This window comes from Trachypithecus francoisi, unplaced genomic scaffold, assembly GCF_009764315.1.
Source record: "Trachypithecus francoisi isolate TF-2019V2 unplaced genomic scaffold, Tfra_2.0 Lachesis_group1, whole genome shotgun sequence".
Classification (NCBI taxonomy): domain Eukaryota; kingdom Metazoa; phylum Chordata; class Mammalia; order Primates; family Cercopithecidae; genus Trachypithecus; species Trachypithecus francoisi.
In genome coordinates this window covers 40,344,915-40,366,308 of record NW_022681454.1, presented here as the reverse complement: position 1 = coordinate 40,366,308, position 21,394 = coordinate 40,344,915, and the positions used below count along the sequence as shown (strand labels likewise).

General features: G+C 40.6%; 1 protein-coding gene and 1 pseudogene across 10 annotated transcripts in view; one reads left to right on the top strand and one right to left on the bottom strand.

The window, feature by feature from the left end:
- RBM47 (RNA binding motif protein 47) overlaps nucleotides 1–21,394 on the top strand; it is a 212,201-nt gene that overhangs the window by 141,004 nt on the left and 49,803 nt on the right. Inside the window, exon 1 of one of the 10 annotated variants that reach the window (XM_033214061.1) lies at nucleotides 19,937–20,041. The exons of the other annotated variants lie outside the window; for them this stretch is intronic. The gene's annotated coding sequence lies outside the window, so the exon portion shown is untranslated. Of the gene's footprint in view, nucleotides 1–19,936; nucleotides 20,042–21,394 lie in introns of those variants that run through there. 10 annotated transcript variants of the gene reach the window in all.
- On the bottom strand, nucleotides 860–1,295 carry LOC117085308 (annotated as a pseudogene).

Genomic DNA, 21,394 nt, shown 5'->3' with positions numbered 1-21,394 from the left:
TCGCTTGGGGATATTGGAAAGCAACATTGAGATAATGAGGGTGATGGAGGAGGGGAAGCGGAAGGGGAGAAGATGCAGGGGAGTTGCTGCCTGCTGAGGCTGGGAAGGGAGGCTAATTATGCATTGCTCAGTTAAGCAATGCTCCAGCTCCCTGATTCCCATCCTCATCACACTGCACACTCATGTGCACACACACATACACACACACACACCCACACCCCATCAGGGACAGGTCACGGAGGGAGTGCTGAGTGAACAGGGACCAGGAAATTATTTTCTTGGAAAGCTATTCACTGTGAGAACAAAGAGCTGGGACACAAAGCCAGGCAGCCATTGGGACATACAAATTGTGTCATAAGGAAACTTCTCCGTAAGATAATTCTGCATGGTGAGGTTTTTAGTGATAAGGTTCTAGTCTGAAGTGAAATTAGGGGAGAACATGGAACATGGACATCTGGCATCCACAGCTGCATGCCTGAGCTTTGTTCCTTGGAAACAATGATCGGAACAGGAGAGGTGTCACGGGAGCCTTTGAAATGTGCCCTTCTGAAGTGGAGGGTAATAAGTGGCAGTGTCTGCCATACTTCTCCCACGCTCGCAAAGTGTGACTTCATTTTTTTTTCTTTTCCTTCCTTTTTTTTTTTGGGAGGGGGACGCAGGGTCTCGCTCTGTCACCCAGGCTGGAGTGCAGTGGCACAGTCATGGCTCACCGCAGCCTCATTCTCCAGGGCTGAAGTGATTCTCCCACCTCAGCCTCCGAAGTAGCTGGGACTACAGGCGCATACCCCAGACCTGGCTATGTTTTTGTATTTTTCATAGAGATGAGGTTTCGCCGTGTTGTCCAGGCTGGTCTCGAACTCCTGACCTCAAGTGATCTGCCCATCTCTGCCTCCCAAAGTGCTGGGATTACAGGCGTGAGCCACCATGCCTAGCCTTTTTTTAAGGTTCAGGTTTTAAATCAGAACCTTTATTGCCTGACTAATCACTGAAATTCTTAAGATAAGCTGGATGTTGCAGTAGCTGCCTTCTTGGGTTTATGTGCTGTCCTTTTACAGAATCCATGCCTGAATCTGCAGTATGCAATTTTTAGGTGCCCCACATGACCAGTCCTGGTGGTGTTCCAACTTCAGCCTTGATACTTCAGTTATACTTTCTCTTGCCCTTGGCAATGTAGCCACATTTGCCACAGGTTGACTTCTGAAGGTGGTAGGCTTTAGAGCCACAGCGGTGGCACATCGTGTGCATCTTATTGCAATGCTTTCCAGACGATGATGTTCCCTTCGTCATTTGGCTTCTGCAGCTGAGACCAAAGAGTGTGTGTAGCTTTAGAGAAATGGCTGTTCAGACTCTTTACCTATCTTTAAGTTGGGTTATTTGTCTTCTTCATTATTGAGTTGTAGGAGTTCTTTATACATTCTAGATACAAAGCTATCATCAAATATACAATCTGCAATTATTTTCTCTCATTTTGTAAGTTGTCTTTCCTTTCTTTTTTTTTTTTTTTTTTTTTTTTGAGACTGAGTCTCGCTCTGTCACCCAGGCTGGAGTGCTGTGGCCGGATCTCAGCTCACTGCCAGCTCCGCCTCCCGGGTTCACGCCATTCTCCTGCCTCAGCCTCCCGGGTAGCTGGGACTACAGGCGCCGCCACCTCGCCCGGCTAGTTTTTTGTAGTTTTTAGTAGAGATGGGGTTTCACCGTGTTAGCCAGGATGGTCTCGATCTCCTGACCTCGTGATCCGCCTGTCTCGGCCTCCCAAAGTGCTGGGATTACAGGCTTGAGCCACCGCGCCCGGCCTGTCTTTCCTTTCTTAATTGTGTTGTTTGAGAAACAAAGCTTTCCGTTTTGACAAAGGCCAATTTCATTATTTTTTCTTTTACTGCTTGTGTTTATCATATTTGAAACGTGTCATATCTAAAAGGCTGCTGCCTACCTGAACTAAGGTCATGAAGATTTATACCCATGTTTTCTTCCAAGAGTTTTACCGTTTTAGCCCTTATTAGGTGGTTGATCCATAATGATTTAATTTTTGTACGTGATATGAATGAGAGGTCCAACTTTATTCTTTTGCATTGTGGATATCCAGTTATTAAAGCATAATTTCTTCAAAAGACTATTCCCATCAAATAGTCTTGGCACCCTGGTCCAGAATCGATTGACCACACCTCTGTGTTTTGGGTTTTCTCCCCCTGAACTCTCATTTTGAATCCATTGTCCTGTGGCCATCCTTATGCCAGCACCATGCTGCCCACCCTCCCTGCACCTTATGGTTTTCCCCGAAGATCTCCACATCCTATATACACTGTCTTGTTTACTGTAGCTTTGTAGTAAAATTTGAAACCTGGAAGGGTGAATCCTTGAGCTTTGTTCTTCTTTTTCAAGTTTGTTTTGGCTATTCTGGGCCCCTTGAATTTCTATATGAATTTTAGGATCCATTTGTCAATTTTTACTGAAAAACTAGCTGAAATTTTGATGGGAATATTGTGTTGACTCTGGAGATCCGATGGAGGAGTGTTGTCGTTTTAGCAGTGTTAAGTCTTCTATTCATGAACTAGCAGTGTCTTTCCATTTATGTAGATTTTTTTCTTTTTTTTTTTTTTTCTGTGAGACAGAGTCTCACTTGTCAGGCTGGAGTGCAGTGGTGCGATCTTGCCTCACTGCAACTTCCACCTCCCGGGTTCAAGTGATTCTTGTGTCTTGGCCAGGTGCCACCATGCCCAGCTGCTTTTTGTATTTTTAATAGATGGACTAGATCTTTGATATCTTTGAACAATGTTTTGTAGTTTCAACACTTGCATTATTTTTGATGCTATTGTAGATGAAATTGCTTTGTTAATTTTATATTTTAGTTTGTTCATTGCTTGTGGATAGAAATTTATCATTGATTTTTCTATATTGCTTTTATGTCCCACAACCTCGTTGAACTTGATTATTAGTTCTAATAATTTTTTAATGGATTCCTTAGGTTTTTGCATATAATTGAGTATGTCATCTATGAATATAGTTTTATTTCTCCCTTTCCCATATGGATCCCCTTCTTTTTTTTTTTTTTTTTTTTTTCTTTTTTTCTTTTTTTTCTCCTAATTATCCTGGCTGGAAACAAGTACAGTGTTGCATATAGAAGTTATGAGAGTTCACATCCTCATTGCTGTCCTTATGGGAAGACCATTCAGTCTTTTCCACATTAAGTGTATTAGTTGCGGGTTTTTGTAGATGTTATTTATCAGATTGAAGAAATTCCCTTCTGCTTTAATATGTTGAGTGTTTTAGTTATGAAAGTTTGGTGCATTGTATCAAATGCTTTTCTGGGATCTATTCAGATTATTGTGTATAGTTTTTGTCTTTTGTTGATATGGTGTATTGCATTGATTGATTTTCATCTGTCAAGCTATCTTGCGTTTCTGGGATAAATCAGACTTGGTCATGTTGCTGAATTCAGTTTGTTAGTATTTAGTTGTGTATTATTAAAAAGTCCAAATGCATAAGATGTGTTGATTTGTCATTTTCTTGTATCTTTGTCTGTATTTTGTATGTCTATAATACTGGCCTCATTGGGAAGTGTTCTAGTCCCTTCTATTTTTTGGAAGAATTTGTGAAGGACTGGTGGTAATTAGACTTTAAAACATTTGATAGAATCCTCCAGAGAAGCCATCTGTTCTTGGGGTTGTCTTTGTGGAAAATGTTTGTGTTACAAATTCAGTGTATTTACTTATACGTCTATTCAGATATTCTGTTTCTTCTTGAGTCTATTTTGGCCCTTTGCATCTTTCTAGGAATTTCTCCTCTACATGTAGGTGTTCTAATTTGCTGGCATATAATTGTTCATAGTATATCTTTGCTATCTTTTTTATTTCTAGAAGATCAGTAGTGATGTCACTTCTCTTATCCCTGAGTTTAGTAAGTTGAGTCTTTTCATTGCTTTGTCATTCTAGCTAGTGGTTTGTCAATGTTGTTGCTCTTTTCAAAGAACCAACTTTTGGTTTTATTAATTTTTATTTTGTTTTTATAGTCTGTATTTGCTTTATTCCCACCTAAATCATTATTATTTCCTTCCTTAATCTGTTTCAGATTTATTTTGCTCTTCTTTTTTCTGGTTTCTTAACCTGAAAGCTTAGATTGTTTACTGTATTTTAACTGTTACCTCCGTTCTCCCAAGCTCCATTTTACAGGACAGTTTGTGAGTATGAATGACCAATGCTGAAACAGTCAGGGCATGCAAACTTTCTGCTTTGGGGACAGAGTTAACAGGGCAACTGAATACATGTTGGGGGTATACAGAGTAAAACTGACACACAGCTCTTTCATTATGGTGCAGTCCAGATAGCATTGTGATTCTGGGGCAAAAACTTGGGCTCTGGGGTTTGGGAACCTGGATGTGAATTCTGCATCTGCCACCTAAGAGTTGTGAGACTTTGAACACTTATTTAATCTTTGTAAGCCTCAGTTTCCACATCTACAAAATAGAAAGATAATTAGTACCTCATAGGGTTGTTGTGAGGATTTAATGAAATAGCATATGTGAAGCACCCAGAACTGGTGGTAACAACTGTTGAATAAAGAGTAACTATTCTCATCTTGTTGTTGTTGTTAGGTCAGATGGGCTTTTCCTTAGTCAACTCCATGTAAAGTAGCTACAGAGCTTGTTGTTGTGTTTCCATTAGTTTGTACCTCTTTGCCAACCATCTATGAACTCACCTGTATGTACTACCAGGGTGGACCTCACCTGCATTTGCTACCAGGTGCTGAGATACACTTCTCACTGTGGTTGCAAAGCCCAGGATGTTATTTCCAAATGAGCTCTTTTCTCAGACCATTTGCAGGCCTTGCTTATTTGATCATCCGCCCATATTATAATGATAATATGAGAACAAATGATGGTATGAGAAGAAAATATTTTCCTAAACAAATTTGAGACATGCTCGGGGTGGAAGTACCATAAATTATGAAAATGGTACTCACTGAAAAGTGCTAATTTTCATTTTATAGCATCTCAAGTTCTCCCCCCACCTCCTTTTTTTTTTTACCCTCGCTTTTTTTTTTTCTTTTCTTTTGAGACAGTCTCGCTTTGTCACCTAGGATGGAGTGCAGTTGTACAATCTCGGCTCACTGCAGCCTCTGCTCACTGCAGCCTCTGCCTCCCGGGTTCAAGTGACTCTCATATCTCAGCCTCCCGATTAGTGGGTATTACAGGTGCATGCCACCACACCAGCTAATTCTGTAGTAGAGACCGGGTTTCACCATGTTGGCCAGGCTGGTCTTGAACTCCTGATCTCAGGTGATCCACCTGCCTTGGCCTCCCAAAGTGCTGAGATTTACAGGTATGAGCCACCACACCCAGCCTCTCTCTCTCTTTCTTTCTTTCCCTCCCCCCAACTCTTATTAATCCCTTTCATCAGAAGCTTCACTAAAGAACAGAAAGGATGTGCATTCCTTTTTTTTCCCCTCCTCTGGCCCTGTAGGTACAGAGAAATTACGAAATGCTAGACTATACATAGGGGAAAAGTGAGAAAAATTCACTAGCGTATAAATGGATAACCAGCTTTCTTTGGTATATCCATCAACATGAATTTTATCCAAGTAGATTTATTTTTTTGGAAGACTACATTTAGTGGGAATAATCAGTAATATGTTAATAATAATTAAATTTGATTTATCTCTTCATACTTCGGGCTTGCCATTCTTATTCTTCATGTAGCTATGCTTACGAAGTGTTATGCCAGGATGTGAAAGGTGAGCACAAAGGGGTTGACTAGTTGACTGTCTGGTTTTTAATAAAAAAAGAAATGATGAGGCCAGGCATGGGGGCTCACGCCTGTGATCCCAGCACTTTGGGAGGCCAAGGCGGGTGGATCACTTGAGGTCAGGAGTTCAAGACCAGCCTGACTAACAAGGTGAAACCCTGTCTCTACTAAAAAATACAAAACTTAGCTGGGCATGGTGGTGTGCACCTGTAGACCCAACTCCTTGGGAGGCAGGAGAATCGCTTGAACCTGGGAGGTGGAGTTTGCAGTGAGCCGAGATCGCACCACTGCACTCCAGCCTGGGTGACCGAGTGAGACTCCGTCTTTAAAAAAGGAAAACGCAAGAAAAGAAATGATGATGTAGAGCTGAAATTACTAACATCATCACATGGAGGAGTCTTTGAGGAAAATCTGAGTTCCCAAGACTTGATTCCTCTGGGGTCTTCTTTGTCGCTTTCAGTTCCATGTGCCAATCCCCAGTGAAGGCTCCACTGAGTCTCAAAGATCTAACAGATGACCCTTGACCATCCTAAGGTTGCTCATGTTGTTTCTTCCTCTTGGGGGAGCACAGATAATCATTTTTTCGTGGTTACTGAAATCTTAGGACTCTTTCACTCCAGTGAGTGCTTAAAGAAATACTGGCCTTGGCCGGGCGCGGTGGCTCAAGCCTGTAATCCCAGCACTTTGGGAGGCCGAGTCGGGTGGATCACGAGGTCAGGAGATCGAGACCATCCTGGCTAACACGGTGAAACCCCGTCTCTACTAAAAAATACAAAAAACTAGCCGGGCGAGGTGGTGGGCGCCTGTAGTCCCAGCTGCTCGGGAGGCTGAGGCAGGAGAATGGCGTGAACCCGGGAGGCGGAGCTTGCAGTGAGCCGAGATCCGGCCACAGCACTCCAGCCTGGGCGACAGAGCGAGACTCCGTCTCAAAAAAAAAAAAAGAAATACTGGCCTTGACTTCAGGATCCAAAATAAACCTGAATCCTTGTGAGTGTCTAGACAACAACTATAGAAAACAGCAACAATCAGAGATCACCTGATAGTTAAGAACTGGCAAAAAATGTTTGCACATTACCAAGATCAAGCAACATAAATTACCCAGAGACATAGAATAAATGCTGCATAAATGCCTTTGTTATTAAATAGGATGTGTGTTCTGTTGAATCCTAGTCACATGGGGGAAGTCCTTCTACCTGAACTTCTAAATTTATAGGAATCACAGTCAATGTTTCTCAATCCATGTGCCCTCTACCCAACCCTCACCCCATTTCCTCTAAAGATCCTCTACTGGGGGGAAGATTTTACAACTTCCATTTAAATCTGTGATGGGGTTTCGCCATATTGACCAGGCTGGTCTCGAACTCCTGACCTCAAGTGATCCACCCGCCTCGGCCTCCCAAAGTGCTGGGATTACAGGCATGAGCCACTGCACCTGGCCCAAATGTAAACATTTTTGCTGATATAGTAGGACTCACTGTTTTGATTTCTATCTATTTTAATCAGACAAAGTTTGATTTGAATAAAGTTGAACTATTTTCATGTTTATTCATCATAGAATTTTGTTTTTCTGCAAACTGCCTGCTCATATCTTTGCTCATATGTATTGTGTTGTATTTTTCTTGTTGATATGGAAGCACTCTGGCATATTAAGGAAATTGACTCTTTAATGACACACTCCTAATTGTAGTTTGTCTTTGATTTTGTTTTAATAAATGTTTTAAAATTCCATTTAATGCTCAGTTCTTGGGAAAAGGAAAAGAGTGATTGGGACCAATGTTGAGTTTAATTTGAAATTCAGATAAATAATCAGTTTCTTCCTTAGCTACTGTATTTAGTTTCTAAACTCTCCACACTAAGCTCTTTTTTTTTTTTTTTTTCTGGAGACAGGGTCTTGCTGTGTTGTCCAGGCTAGAATGAAGTGGCCCAAACATGGCTCACTACAGTTGAACCTTCTGGGCTCAGGCAGTTCTCCCACCTCAGACCTCCAAGTAGTTGGGACTATAGTAGGTGCACGCCACCATGCCTAGCTAATGTTTGTAATTTTTTCTTTTTTTTTGTTTTTACAGACGGGATTTTGCCATGTTGCCCAGGCTGGTCTCAAACTCCTGGACTCAAGCAATCCGCCCACCTCGACCTCCCAAAATGCTAGGATTACATGAGCGAGCCACCCTGCCTGGCCTATTTTCTCTTTATAACAGTGTATTCTCATAGTAGTGTTTTGTCCCAATTTTTAAAATTGTTTATTTGAGTACTTATTCAGAATCATGACTGACACTATCGTTTTCATTAACGCGTCAGATCAAAGTAGTTCTCATTTAATTCTTATAGTAATTTCACCTGGAACTTGGGGACTGGTAATTTTAGCATTGGCGTTTCTAAAAACATACTATGATAAGATGCTCCATCACCATTTATTTGGTTTCTTTGTCTATAAAACTAAAGCCAGAGAAACAAGGTGCTTGACAAAGCATTGAGGTGTCAAGGGGCACATACAGATTTCAAATTGGAATCCTGATACAAACATGGTAGGAGAACAGAAGAGGGTCCCATCTGCATATTCTTAACTGCTTCGATATAGCAGCTGTCAACTTGGCTTTCCTTTATCCTGACTTTCCGGAGTTGTTCCCCAAACAGGTAACAAGATTGAGCTTTAAGTCTTTATTTCATAATGATTCTTCGTAAGTTAAATTATCTTATTATGACTTATGGCTCCATGTTGTAAGTAAAAAGTCATTTGACCAACTGTTTGGAATTCTTGTCAATAACAATTACTGAACACCCATGTTAGTGAATTTCTGTGTGTGTGCACAGGGTGGAGAGAAAAGGTTGAGAGCAAATACCTTGGGTATACTTTGTAAGGAACCATAATCAGCTTGTCATGCAAACATATGACAACTGTGCAAACAAACATTTTTTACAAGAGACAGTCTTAACAAAAACAACAAAAAATAAAAAGAAAACAACAACAAAAAAAACAAGAGACAGTCTTAAACTTTGTATGTAAGCTTTAATTTTCAAATGTAGAGTCAGAAGCATTGCTGTTTAGGCAATGTTGTGATGAAACAGGAATCAGGTTTGATCCCAAATGACAAATACACAATTGCCAAATATCTAGAAAAGAAGAAATGCTAAAGTGGTGTGGCAGTGAGCAAAGTTGTGTTGAAAAAGATAGATACCTGGATAAAATAAAGTCCTTTTTGGGGAAGGTCATTCAAGAGGAGAGTTACAAAGGAAAACAAGAATCTGGTAGCTAGAGAAGGAAGGAAGGTAGCCTTGGAGATTTTGTGTGTGGGTGTGCATCTGTTGAGGTTGAAGGGAACAAAGAGAAATTATGCAGTGAAATGTAATCATAAGTTAACCAGAGATTTGCAGCTCATGATCAAAAGCCTGCAATGTTATGGATGACCAAGGATCACCTCAAATTCCCTTCATGGGAGTAACATGATCCCAACCATACCTAAGGAAAATGGTTCTTCCTACTGCTTTCAGGATGGTTAGCGGGGAAAGATGTCAGGTAGGAAACCCAACGGGTGGGCATGGGAGGTTGTGCATGGTTAGTGCTGAACTAAATCAGGAAGAAAGGGAAAGAAAAGAATTGGCAGAATGTAATGATGGGTCAAAATGGAGAGAATGAGGGACAGAACAAATAGGTTCATTTTATCAAATCATTAAAGTTTTGCTGATCAAAGTCATATATGTTACAGATATTTAACATACATGCATTATATATGTATTTTAATCACCCATATTCATATTCTTACTATCCAGAGACAACCACTGTCAATATTTTGTTATATTTTTCTTCATTTGATTACTATAGTATCAGTAGAAATTGCACCGTACATAAAGTTTTTCTCTACTCTCTTTTTTCTTAAGCTCATATATTGTAAACCTTTACTCATGACATTAAATTCTTCGTAAATGTAATTTTTAGTGGCTGGTGTGTCACCATTTATTTAATCATTCCTATAAGGATTGTTTCTCAATGTATTATAAAGAATTTTGAGGTAAACATGATTTTTTTCTTATTTCTTAAGAATAGATTTATAATAACATCATTGCTAAGTAAAAAGAAACATTTCCAAGCTCTTCGAATACACTATGCAATTTCATTTTTAGAAGGGTTTTGATGCCTTCATACTTGTCTTACTGAAGTGTGACACTTAATCACTATTGATTAAGTATTTTAGCTAATTTTATTGGTTGATTAAAAAGTGATATTGTATTGTATTGTATTGTATTGTATTTTTGTTCTTTTGAGACGGAGTCTTGCTGTGTTGCCCAGGCTGGAGTGCAGTGGTACGATCTCAGCTCACTGCAACCTCTGCCTCCCAGGTTCAAGCAATTCTCCTGTCTCAGCCTCCCGAGTAGCTGGGATTACAGGCCTGAGCCACTGCACCCGGCTGCACACCAGTGATCTTAAAAAAAACAGAAAAGCTGATCACATCACTTCTCTGCTCAGAATCCTCCAATCAACCAAGGAGAACCTGAAGTCCTCGCCTGGGTGTTATAACGCTCCCATCTGACCCCTGCCTGTCTTGCTCCCTCTGCTTCCACTGCCCTGCCCCTTTCTTGCTGTTCTGTTCTTCAGGGACTCCTCTGCCTGTCACCATCCAATCTTCAGGGTCTAGAACAAAGCCACACATAGTAGGATCAATAGCCATTGTTGAACAATTGAGTGACTCTTACAACCAGTTCAAAACTGAATGCCTTGCCAAGTTACCATTTGCTCATGAAAATCAGACTCGTTGTGTCTAAACGATTTGCTTCACTAGCATTTTATGTTGTTCTTTTTCCTGAGCTTATACTCCTCGCTAATTTTAGCATCCCATCTAAACTGATCAGCCTTGCAGTTGACCTTTTAAAGAGGTTCTCGTGTTTCTGATTTCACCCATAATCATGAATAGTGTAACCAGTTTTTATAGATCCATCACAGCTGAAGTGTTAGTGTTTGATTTTTTTGAATGATTTCAATTACTTCCATATTGCTTTCAAATTTCTTTGACATATCTACTTTTATTTTTCAAAAAATAAGAGCTCCCTTTTCAAAGTGGTAAAAGAATATGTTGAATAGGTAACTAGGCTTACATAAGAACTGAACCCCAAGGTCTTAAGAAGAAAAATTTTCAAAGCTTTTCAGACTCCATGTAACTCATTTAGTAACTTGCCAGCTTATCAAGCCCCTGATAAGATTCCGTTTCCTGGCTGATCATAAAATATGTCTAAAGTTTATTCCAACTTTAGGAATGCTCAATTCTTGAAATAAGGAACATTCTTCAGGAAAGAAGTGTTTTACTTTTTAAATCACAAAGTAAACAATTACAGAGAATATATATTTTGAAGTGTAGGGCTTTGTGATTGCCTCTGTTTGCAGCTTGATGCAATTGTAAATAAGAATGCATGCTAGGCCAGGTGCTTAACACCTGTAATCCTGGCACTTTGGAAGGTTGAGGCAGGTGGATCACCTGAGGTCAGGAGTTCAAGACCAGCCTGGCCAACATGGTGAAACCCCTCCTCTACTAAAAATACAAAAAGTAGCCGGGTGTAGTGGCGTGCACGTGTAGTCCCAGCTACTTGGAAGGCTGAGATGGGGGAATTGCTTGAACTGGGAAGGCGGAGATTGTAGTGAGCCGAGATCGCGCCACTGCGCTCCAGCTTGGGTGACACGGTGAGACCCTGTCTCAAAAAATTAAAAAATAAGATTAAAAAAGGAATGCAAGCTAGTTATACCTCCTCGAGGAAGCTTTCCCCATGGACTCTGATCTATCTTAGCAATGCTCTTCACCTGACTGTGGTGGCTCCCATTGTCTGGATAGCACATGCTGTTCCATTTCACTGTGTATTCTATATGTTGTAATTATCAGACATTTAATGGTCTCTCCAAGAGGATTATTAACTCCCAGTTAATAGAAATCACATCATGGCCGGGTGCGGTGGCTCACGCCTGTAATTTAATAGAAACCACATCATGGCCTGGCACAGTGGCTCATGCCTGTAATCACAAGCACTTTGGGAGGCCGAGACCGGTGGATCGCCTGACGTCAGGAGTTCGAGACCCAGCATGGCCAACGTGGCAAAACTCCATCTCTATTAAAAATACAAAAAGGCCGGATGCGGAGGCTCACACCTGTAATCCTAGCACTTTGGGAGACCAAGGCGGGCGGATCACTTGAGGTTAGGAGTTTAAGACCAGCCTGGTCAGTATGGCAAAACCCTGTCTCTACCAAAAATATAAAAATCAGCTGGGCATGGTGGCGCACACCTGTAATCCCAGTTACTGCAGAGGCTGAAGCAGGAAAATTGCTTGAACCTGGGAGGCAGAGGTTGCAGTGAGCCGAGATCGTGCCACTGCACTCCAGCCTGGGCAACAGAGCGAGAATCCATCTCAAAAAAAAAAAAAAAAAAAAAACGGAAACCACATAATGATCCGGGTCTTTGACTGAACTTCCCCAGGGCTTGAGTACATCTCAAACACAAAACACAACAACAACAACAAAAACAAATAATAATATAATACAAAAATTAACAGGGAATGGTGGCGTTCACCTGTAGTCCCAGCTACTCTGGAGGCTGAGGTCTTTGGCTGCACTTCCCCAGGGATTGAGTATATCTCAGGATGTTATAGAAAGTGCTCCTTAAACACCAATTGGAATGGAAGAGCATAGTGCTTGATAAATCCAGAACTTAGGGGATTTTTTGGCAATTTTGAGGAAATTATTAAGATATCATTTGATTATTAAAGAGTAAAACTCATAGAAAACTTGGCAAAACCACACGCTTCCTGAGCCCTTGTTAACCTGACTGCCCTGTTCCTCCTGGCTCAGGAGGAAAAATAGCTACTTTTCACATTATGACAATGTAGCTGGCTTTTCTCTAGCGCAAGTGGAACAAAAGGCTACAATGTTACACATGATTTGTGACTTGGTGATAGGTGTCTTCTCTCTACCAGCATTCAATGTTTATTCTGAACTTTCTCTTTTTAAGATTAAGAAGTCTGTTAAAACTACCACAGAATCTATGAGGTAAATACTGATAATTACTTAGCTTATCAGATGCTACATTTTGCTATGTTAGAGGCACAGACAGAAAGGGATGGCCATGAAATCTAGCAGGTTTCAAAGAATTAATGGAGAGTGCTGCCTCAGATAGAGGAAGGGCTTAGAGAGAAAATGTGAAGAGAATTCTCTTTAGATTCAAATTAGATTTTGTGGCTTTCTTAAGTTATGCTTTCATTCATCGAACATTAAAGGGTTTCCTACTTAGCTCCAAAGATGCCATCTCAAAGTTCCAAAGTTTCTCTGGTTTAGTACAGAAATTCCTGTCCCTAGCAGGCTGACAGAGCAGCAAGGTGAAACATGGGTAGGTAGATAGAGAGGTAGCTAATTAGGAGGAAAGAAAGAAGATTATCTACTTAGCTCACGGCGGTAACGTATGATCTCTAAGAGCCAGAATGCCTAGGTTTGGATCCTCACTTCACTATTTATTTGCTGGCTGTTGGTCTTGAACAATTACTTTATTTCTTGTTTTCTCATCTATAAAATGGAGATGAGACTGGGTGCCGTGGCTCACGGCTGTAATCCTAACACTTTGGGAGGCCGAGGCGGGTGGATCAGCTGAGGTCGGGAGTTCGACACCAGCCTGACCAACGTGATGAAACCCTGTTTCTACTGAAAATACAAAAATTAGCCAGGCATGGTGGCGGACACCTGTAATCCCAGCTACTCAGGAGGCTGAGGCAGGAGAATCACTTGAACCCGGGAGGTGGAGGTAGCAGTGAGCCGAGATCATGGAACTGCACTCCAGCCTGGGCAGTAAGAGTGAGACTCCGTCTCAAAAAAAAAAAAAAAAAGGAGATGATACTAGTACCTGCCTCAACCATGTATGGGGATTGCATGTGTTAATACATGTGAAATGCTTAAAAGCGTGCCTGGTGAAGGAAAAGGGCTGTATATAGGAGTTAGCTACAGTGATTTTATTTTTTTTTATTTTTTTTTTATTTTTATTTTTTTTTGAGACGGAGTCTAGCTCTGTTGCCCAGGCTGGAGTGCAGTGGCGCGATCTCGGCTCACTGCAAGCTCTGCCTCCTGGGTTTACGCCATTCTCCTTCCTCAGCCTCTCGAGTAGCTGGGACTACAGGCGCCCGCCACCTCACCCGGCTAGTTTTTTGTATTTTTTAGTAGAGACGGGGTTTCACCGTGTAGACCAGGATGGTCTCGATCTCCTGACCTCGTGATCCACCCGTCTCGGCCTCCCAAAGTGCTGGGATTACAGGCTTGAGCCACCGCGCCCGGCCTACAGTGATTTTATTACAGATGGAGGTGATGAATTGAAGTGGCTGCCTCCCACATGTACTCTTGTCAGTGTTGGATGTAGCACACATGGGTGCTTGAAGTCTGTGGGCTTCATGACTGCCCATTACACAAGAAAGTAGGGAACACTGATTGTGCTTTGGTGATCAATTTAAATTTATATTATCCTGAAAAAGGTTGATCCCCACCCACTCTCATCCCTTCCTTCTTCCTCTTTGAGTCAGTCTTGCCCTATCAGCGAACCTTTCTAAGGGATAGGGATTTGGTCCAGTAGGTGAGCACTCAGGGTGGGCCCAAAGACTGTGATTTAAAGAGGATAGAAGGAATGGGAATAAGACGGGGTGAGGGTGAGTGGAGATCCCAGAGCAGCCCACGGCCTAGCCATTTTAAACTATCTGAAGTTCCTGCAAACTTGAGAAAGACATAGGTAATCAGGTTTGCTTCAAAATCATTATCCAAAAGCATTATGTTTTCTCTCGGATTTTTTTCTGTAGTTCCTGTACCAGGATCCTACCACTTTATTTGAGATGGCAGCTGCCTTGCCTATTTTCTTTCTTTCTTTCTTTCTTTCTTCTTTTCTTTCTTTCTTTCTTTTTTTTTTTTGAGACAGAGTTTCACTCTTGTTGCCCAGGCTGGAGTGCAATGGCATGATCTTGGCTCACTGCAACCTCTGCCTCCCGGGTTCAAGTGATTCTCTTGCCTCAGCCTCCTGAGTAGCTGGGATTACAGATGCCTGCCATCATGCCCAGCTAATTTTTAAATTTTTAGTGGAGACAGGGTTTCACCATGTTGGCCAGGCTGGTCTCGAACTCATGACCTCAGGTGATCCGCCCACCTCGGCCTCCCAAAGTGCTGGGATTACTGGCGTAAGCCACCGCGCCCGGTCTGCCTTGCCTCTTTTCACATTGAATAGCCAGCCACTAGCATGTAAGCAAGAAGTACTTGATATATAATTTTTTTGTTTGTTTGTTTTTTTAGATGGGAGTTCTCACTCTGTTGCCCAGGCTGGAGTGCAGTGGTGCAATCACCGCTTACTTCAACCTTGACCTCCTGAGCTCAAGCGATACCCCTACCTCAGCCTCCTGAGTAGCTGGGACCACAGGTGTGCACCACCACACCCGGCTAAGACATGTGATTTAAATGAGTTTATATTAATAGCATATCCCGTGAAAAATCGAATGGATTAGTATGCTTAATTTTTATAGCTAATAAATGTTAAATACAGTTTCCCTTATAATTCAGAGATTATGCAGACATAACCTCCCCGCCGCCACCCAACACACACATTTCTATTCTCCTACTCTGCTGTTTTTTCCTCCTTACTTCTTTCACAATCTAGCATACTATATATTTTACTGATTCATTCATTTAATGCCTGACTCCCCTGTGAGACTATGGCGTTCATGAGGGCAGAGATTTTGTCTGTTTTGCTCACTCCTATAGCCCCAGTACCTAGACCCGTGTCAGGCACTTTGAATGGATGAAATATACAAATGTTAGTTACCTTTATAATTTTTTTTTTTTTTTTTTTTTTGAGACGGAGTCTTGCTCTGTCTCCCAGGCTGGAGTGCAGTGGCCGGATCTCAGCTCACTGCAAGCTCCGCCTCCTGGGTTTATGCCATTCTCCTGCCTCAGCCTCCCGAGTAGCTGGGACTACAGGCGCCCGCCACCTCACCCGGCTAGTTTTTCGTATTTTTTAGTAGAGACGGGGTTTCACCGTGTTAGACAGGATGGTCTCGTTCTCCTGACCTCGTGATCCGCCTGTCTCAGCCTCCCAAAGTGCTGGGATTACAGGCTTGAGCCACCGCGCCCGGCTATAATTTTAATCTTTAAAACAGTTGTACCTCTGAGCACAATGGTGCATGCTGTAGTCCCAGCTACTTGGGAGGCTGAGGAAGGAGGATCATTTGAGCCCAGGAGTTTTAGACCAGCCTGAGAAACATAGTTAGAAACAAAAATAAGTAAATAAACTTATTTTCATAACTAGAAACAAAAATAAGTAAATAAGCCAAGGACACTGATTGAAAAGTTACCATTTTATTTATTTATTTTTATTTATTTATTTATTTTTGAGACAGGATCTCACTCTGTCATCCAGGCTGGAAATGCAGTGAGGCAGTCATGGCTCACTGCAGCCTCAACCTCCCAGGCTCAAACAAACAATTTTCCCAAGTAGCTGGAACCACAGGCATATGTCACCATGCCCTGCTAATTTTTTTATTATTTGTATAGATGGGGTCTCACTATGTTTCCCAGGCTGGTCCTGAACTCCTGGGCTCAAGCAGTCCTCCTATCTTGGCCTCCAAAAGTGCTGGGATTATAGGCATGAGCCACTGTATCCAGCCTACCATTTAAAATTTTAAAAGGACAGCCCACAGATCCTTCCTAATGTCCAGATAAGGACAATATCAGATATGACAATGTCCATTGTTTAATTCTTCCTTCTCTGTGACTGTTGATGCTATAATAGGATAATAGACAAATTAACAGAAAGAAAATACTATGGTGCTTTAATCATATAGGCTTGTGGATACTGCTTTATACTTCATCTGTTTTTCAATACCAGTTAATTAGCTTCTTAGTGAACTATTATTGCTGATACCACTAATACAGTTATGTGATTTCATTATCAGTGTTTGACACCTTTTCAGGTGAAAGCTACTATCTGAATGTCTATGCACACACATATGTGCAATTTCTTTTATGCTTTAGTCATGTGTTAAAACAATAAACAATTTCAGCAAAGGCTTGAAATTCTAAATAGTGTCAAATATACTTGTGGAAAATAATATGCTACTATTATATACAAAAGCAAATACACACTCACATAATCTTTGCATTGGCTATATCTTAGCTTTTACATAAATTAAACTAAAAAGTAGGCTGGGCATGGTGGCTAGATAACTTGAGCCTAGCAGTTCGAGACCAGCCTGGGTATCACAGCAAGACCTGTCTCTCATAATAATAAAGTAATAAAAAATAATAACAACTCTCTTACCAGGATGCCACAATGGCCTTAATAGATCCTGTCTAAAATAGGCCACATAATCATGTCTTACTATGCTCCATTTCCTCCTCTCCTGGACCTGAGTCCTGTTTCTTACTCGTTTTTCCAAATCTACCTCAGAGCTTATCTCATCCCAGGCTTCTATTTTGCGTCTATACTTTTTTTTTTTTTCTTTTCTCCACAGCCTCAGACCTCAGGACTGCTCTCATTCTACTCTAAATCAAAGATGCTTTGTGAAAGACAAAGGATCACTCCTCCAGGGATGATTTAAGCTTGTTGCAAACCAGAACTATACAGAAGTTAATGTGGCCGAGAACAGTTGCTCATGCCTGTAATCCCAGCACTTTGGGAGGCTGAGGCAGACGGATCACCTGAGGTTGGGAGTTCAAGACCAGCCTGACCAACATGGTGAAACCCCGTCTCTACTAAAAATACAAAATTATCCAGGCATGGTGGCGCATGCCTGTAATCCCAGCTACTCAGGAGGCCGAGGCAGGAGAATCACTTTAACCCAGGAGGCGGAGGTTGCAGTGAGCCAAGATAGCACCATCGCCCTCCAACCTGGGCAATAAGAGTGAAACTCCATCTTAAAAGGAAAAACAAGAAGTTAACATGGCTCATGTAGCATGACTTTTCTACTATGATGCACATTTGCCTGTACAGAGGGCTGTGTACTAGGAGCCACTTTTACTATCAGTAGAAGGGGTGACTTGCTTTTTCTGTGTACTTTTCTATATTTTTTGCGCTTGTTAAAACTAGTGTGTATATGTGCACGTATTTTTTAAATTAACTTTGTTCAAAGCCGAGGCAGGAAAAATTTGCTCATTTTTTTGTTTAGGGCAGCCTATAATTGTAATTGTTGTTTTCAGGTATTCAGTGAAAAATTGCCTTCTCCTTACTCTCTTAGTCTTAAAATTCACCATCCTGAGATGGTTTATTTCCTATGTTTTTGCCTAAGTTATTTTTTGGTAACATTTAGTATAGGAACACACGTGCACACACTCACACCAAACCTAAATTTCAAAATACTCTCTTTCTAATGCTTAAAACATGCCAGAACGTTTTCTTACATAATATACTCAATTACTCTTATAGAAAAACAGATTTTCTGTGTCCCATTTGTAGTCAAGAGGAATGTAAATTTGTCTAAAATCAGTTTTTGAAAACACTGCCTTAGTAACCAAGGATTGCTTCAGAGTTCCTTCAGCCAGATCATAGCGATCTAGTTTTATATAATATTTAACATAGTTATAATCTTAGACTTGTTTTGGATTTTGACCCTATGTTAACTTGTTGATAATTTATAGTCACTATCAATAGCTATTATTTTATATAGGAGTAATAAAACTGTCTTTTAAAAAAAATATATGGGTAGATAAATAGATTGAAAATGTTCTTGTCATTCTGGCCATTTTTTGTTTGTTTGTTTGTTTTTTGAGATGGAGTCTCACTGTATCGCCCAGGCTGGAGTGCAGTGGCGCCAGCTTGGCTCACTGCAACCTCTGCCTCCCGGGTTCAAGCCATTCTCGTGCCTCAGCCTTCCGAGTAGCTGGGATTACAGGAGCCCGCTACCACACCCGCGTAATTTTTGTGTGTTTCGTGGAGAGAGGGTTTCACCATGTTGGCCAGGCTGGTCTCGAACTCCTAACCTCAAGTGATCCACCCGCCTCTGCCTCCCAAAGTGCTGGGATGACAGGCACGAGCCACCACACCCAGCCCATTCTGGCCTTTTTACTTCCAACTCTGGCTCCTTCAAATTACTAAGGTTTAACTGAATAAGGTTAACAATGATACAGTGATGACTCAGGGAAAACTGGGGACCATATTTTTTTTGAAATTTTTGTTTTAGGAGCAGTTAGTTTCTCCTTCCTCTCTTAATGTGCCACAGAGCTCACTTTAATCCCAATGCAGAAGACACAGAAGTCACATTGCTTTCAGGACCTTCTCTAGGGCAGCTTCAGCTCCCTTTTCCTCTAACCTTCCCATTGCCTGAACCGACAAACTCAGCCTCCAGAGAGACTTTCGATGAGGTTCCACCCCATAACTGCTTGAAAAGAAGTGTATTTACTCAGCTTAAGTGCTTCAGGTCCTCCTGATCTGTTGTTATGTACAGATGGTTTTATTATCATAAATCCTGTTGTCCTGCCTGCTTCTCTTTCATTCTATGCCTCTTCTACTTGTCTCCACTTCTTATGAGTAAATCAATTTCTAGCTCCAGACTGATAAACTAAAATAAGGTGAGGGTTTGGTTCATGTGTAATTTTTTCCTATTTTTTTTTCTCCCAGACTGATCATCATAAACATGATTGTTGATAGTCTTTTAGACACAAGGTACTTAACCCAAGTTACCTACCCCAGAGATAATGAGAAGGGAAAAAGCAACACTTGCTAAAAATATAACATTTCTAAGAAATCCTAGTAACACTTTTTGAGTATTTTCTATATGCCAGGAGCTTTTCTAAGCACTTTACATATATTTATTTATTTAATCCCAACAGCCTAGATGAGGTAGGCATTATTGTTTTTTTATCTCTGCATGTATCTGTACAAACGTAATGGGCATCTATCTGGTTCTAGGATGGTGGATTTTGAAAAATCGTTTGTTTCCTTATGGTCATTATTTGGGTTTGAATAAAATATTTCTGTTAAACGTCCCTCCTCTATGAACTGGCAAAGTTTTTGTCTTCTTGAGCCTTCCCTAAATCCATCAGTTACAGTAGGGTTTCCATTCCGTTTCAGGTTGAGCATTTTGTATGTGGCAGTTTTAACACCTCCCTTCTTTCTGTACCACCCACTCAAGCTCATTCCAGGTGCCCTTAGCACGTGACTCCCAAGGCATTAAGTGGTCAAAGCTCATTTCGTTGACCAGTGAGGAGCCCTGTGCCATGTATAACAGAGTTACACAGCTCCTGGTATTGGGAGCGAAGGTTGCTTGAGCAAAGCTTTCGTTACAGTTAGCCTGTCGCAGCCAGATCAAGATTGGAAAGGTAGGGGAAACCTTATTTGTTTTAATTGAAGAGAAGAAGAAATAATTGTGTTTGGTTAAAGCAATTTAGATAAGGCCAGATAAACAAATGATCCATATTGTTCATTTTTTAATTGAAGACCAAAAAAAAAAGGAAGTTGGTTAGAATTTCAACTGCTGCACAGTCTGTCTTACCGGCAGTAAAACCAAAATTCTTAAGTTAAAAACATTTTTAAAAAAATCAGTTCATCTAACAGCTTTTCACTTTATATGCTTGAAAAATCTAGATCTTCACGGTATTGTTGTTGTTTTATAGTTTCCTGTTATTTAAACCATGGGGTAAGAAGCAGGAATTTATCAGCAATGTCGCCCATATTTGTTTTTTAAAGTCATTTCAGAGTCAGTGTTTAGAGAAGGAAACTAATTTTAAGATGTGAAAATTAAAATAAGGAAAAGTTAATGGAATTAACTTTATGATAATGCATATAAAGGTTGACAATGAGGAAATTTCCTGTCAGAGAAAAGTTCTTGTATAAGAAGACTCTTATCATTGTTTTCAAACCAATAGTTAAATTTGTGAAATGGAATTATTTAGGTGTAGGTTATATGCTTTAAGCAGTAACATTAGTTTCACTTTCATTATAAGTAATAGTTTAGTTATATTTTATATGCTATTCAAAATTTGTTAATATCTCAAATGACCAGAGAAGTAGAATCTTTAATCACTTCTCTCTGTCAATGGAGCAATTTGAATAGCATTTGAAGTAGAAGCTAATCTTTTAAAGAAAAATGCTCCTCTCTCTTAATGAACCCTTCTCCCTCCTCATTATGATGAATCAATGTTGCAACAAAATGTATATGTGAGAAATGCATATTCTTATACTTATTTATTAGCCTACATCTGATATTTAGTGTCAAAAGATAAGTTTGGGTTCAAAGAAAAGTGTAACTGGTTTTTCCTGATTGCTTTTTTCCAAAGATGGCTTAATATGGGTCTGTATTTTATAACAGAGATTAGGTAATACGTTTATTTTAAAATGTGACAAATGAGAGATGGCACCATTTGATTAAAAATGTATTTAAGTGTTTCGTTTTAAAGTCTACTTTGATCTAATTTGTAAAGAGAATTTTTTAATGTACATATCACAAAATATTAAATGTCCAAGAATTTCAGTTATTGCAGATTCCGTTTTCTTATTTTGACATACTCATTTAAAAAGACTTGCATCCTGAAACTGTATGCTTGTATTAGATTTGTTCCAAATGCCTTTTTGTAAGATGCCTGCCACTCTCAAGATCCTCATTATTTATGTCTTTTACTCTGGTTGACTCTCTGGGGGAGGTGGGTGTGGGGGCCGACCGACAGTCACAGTGT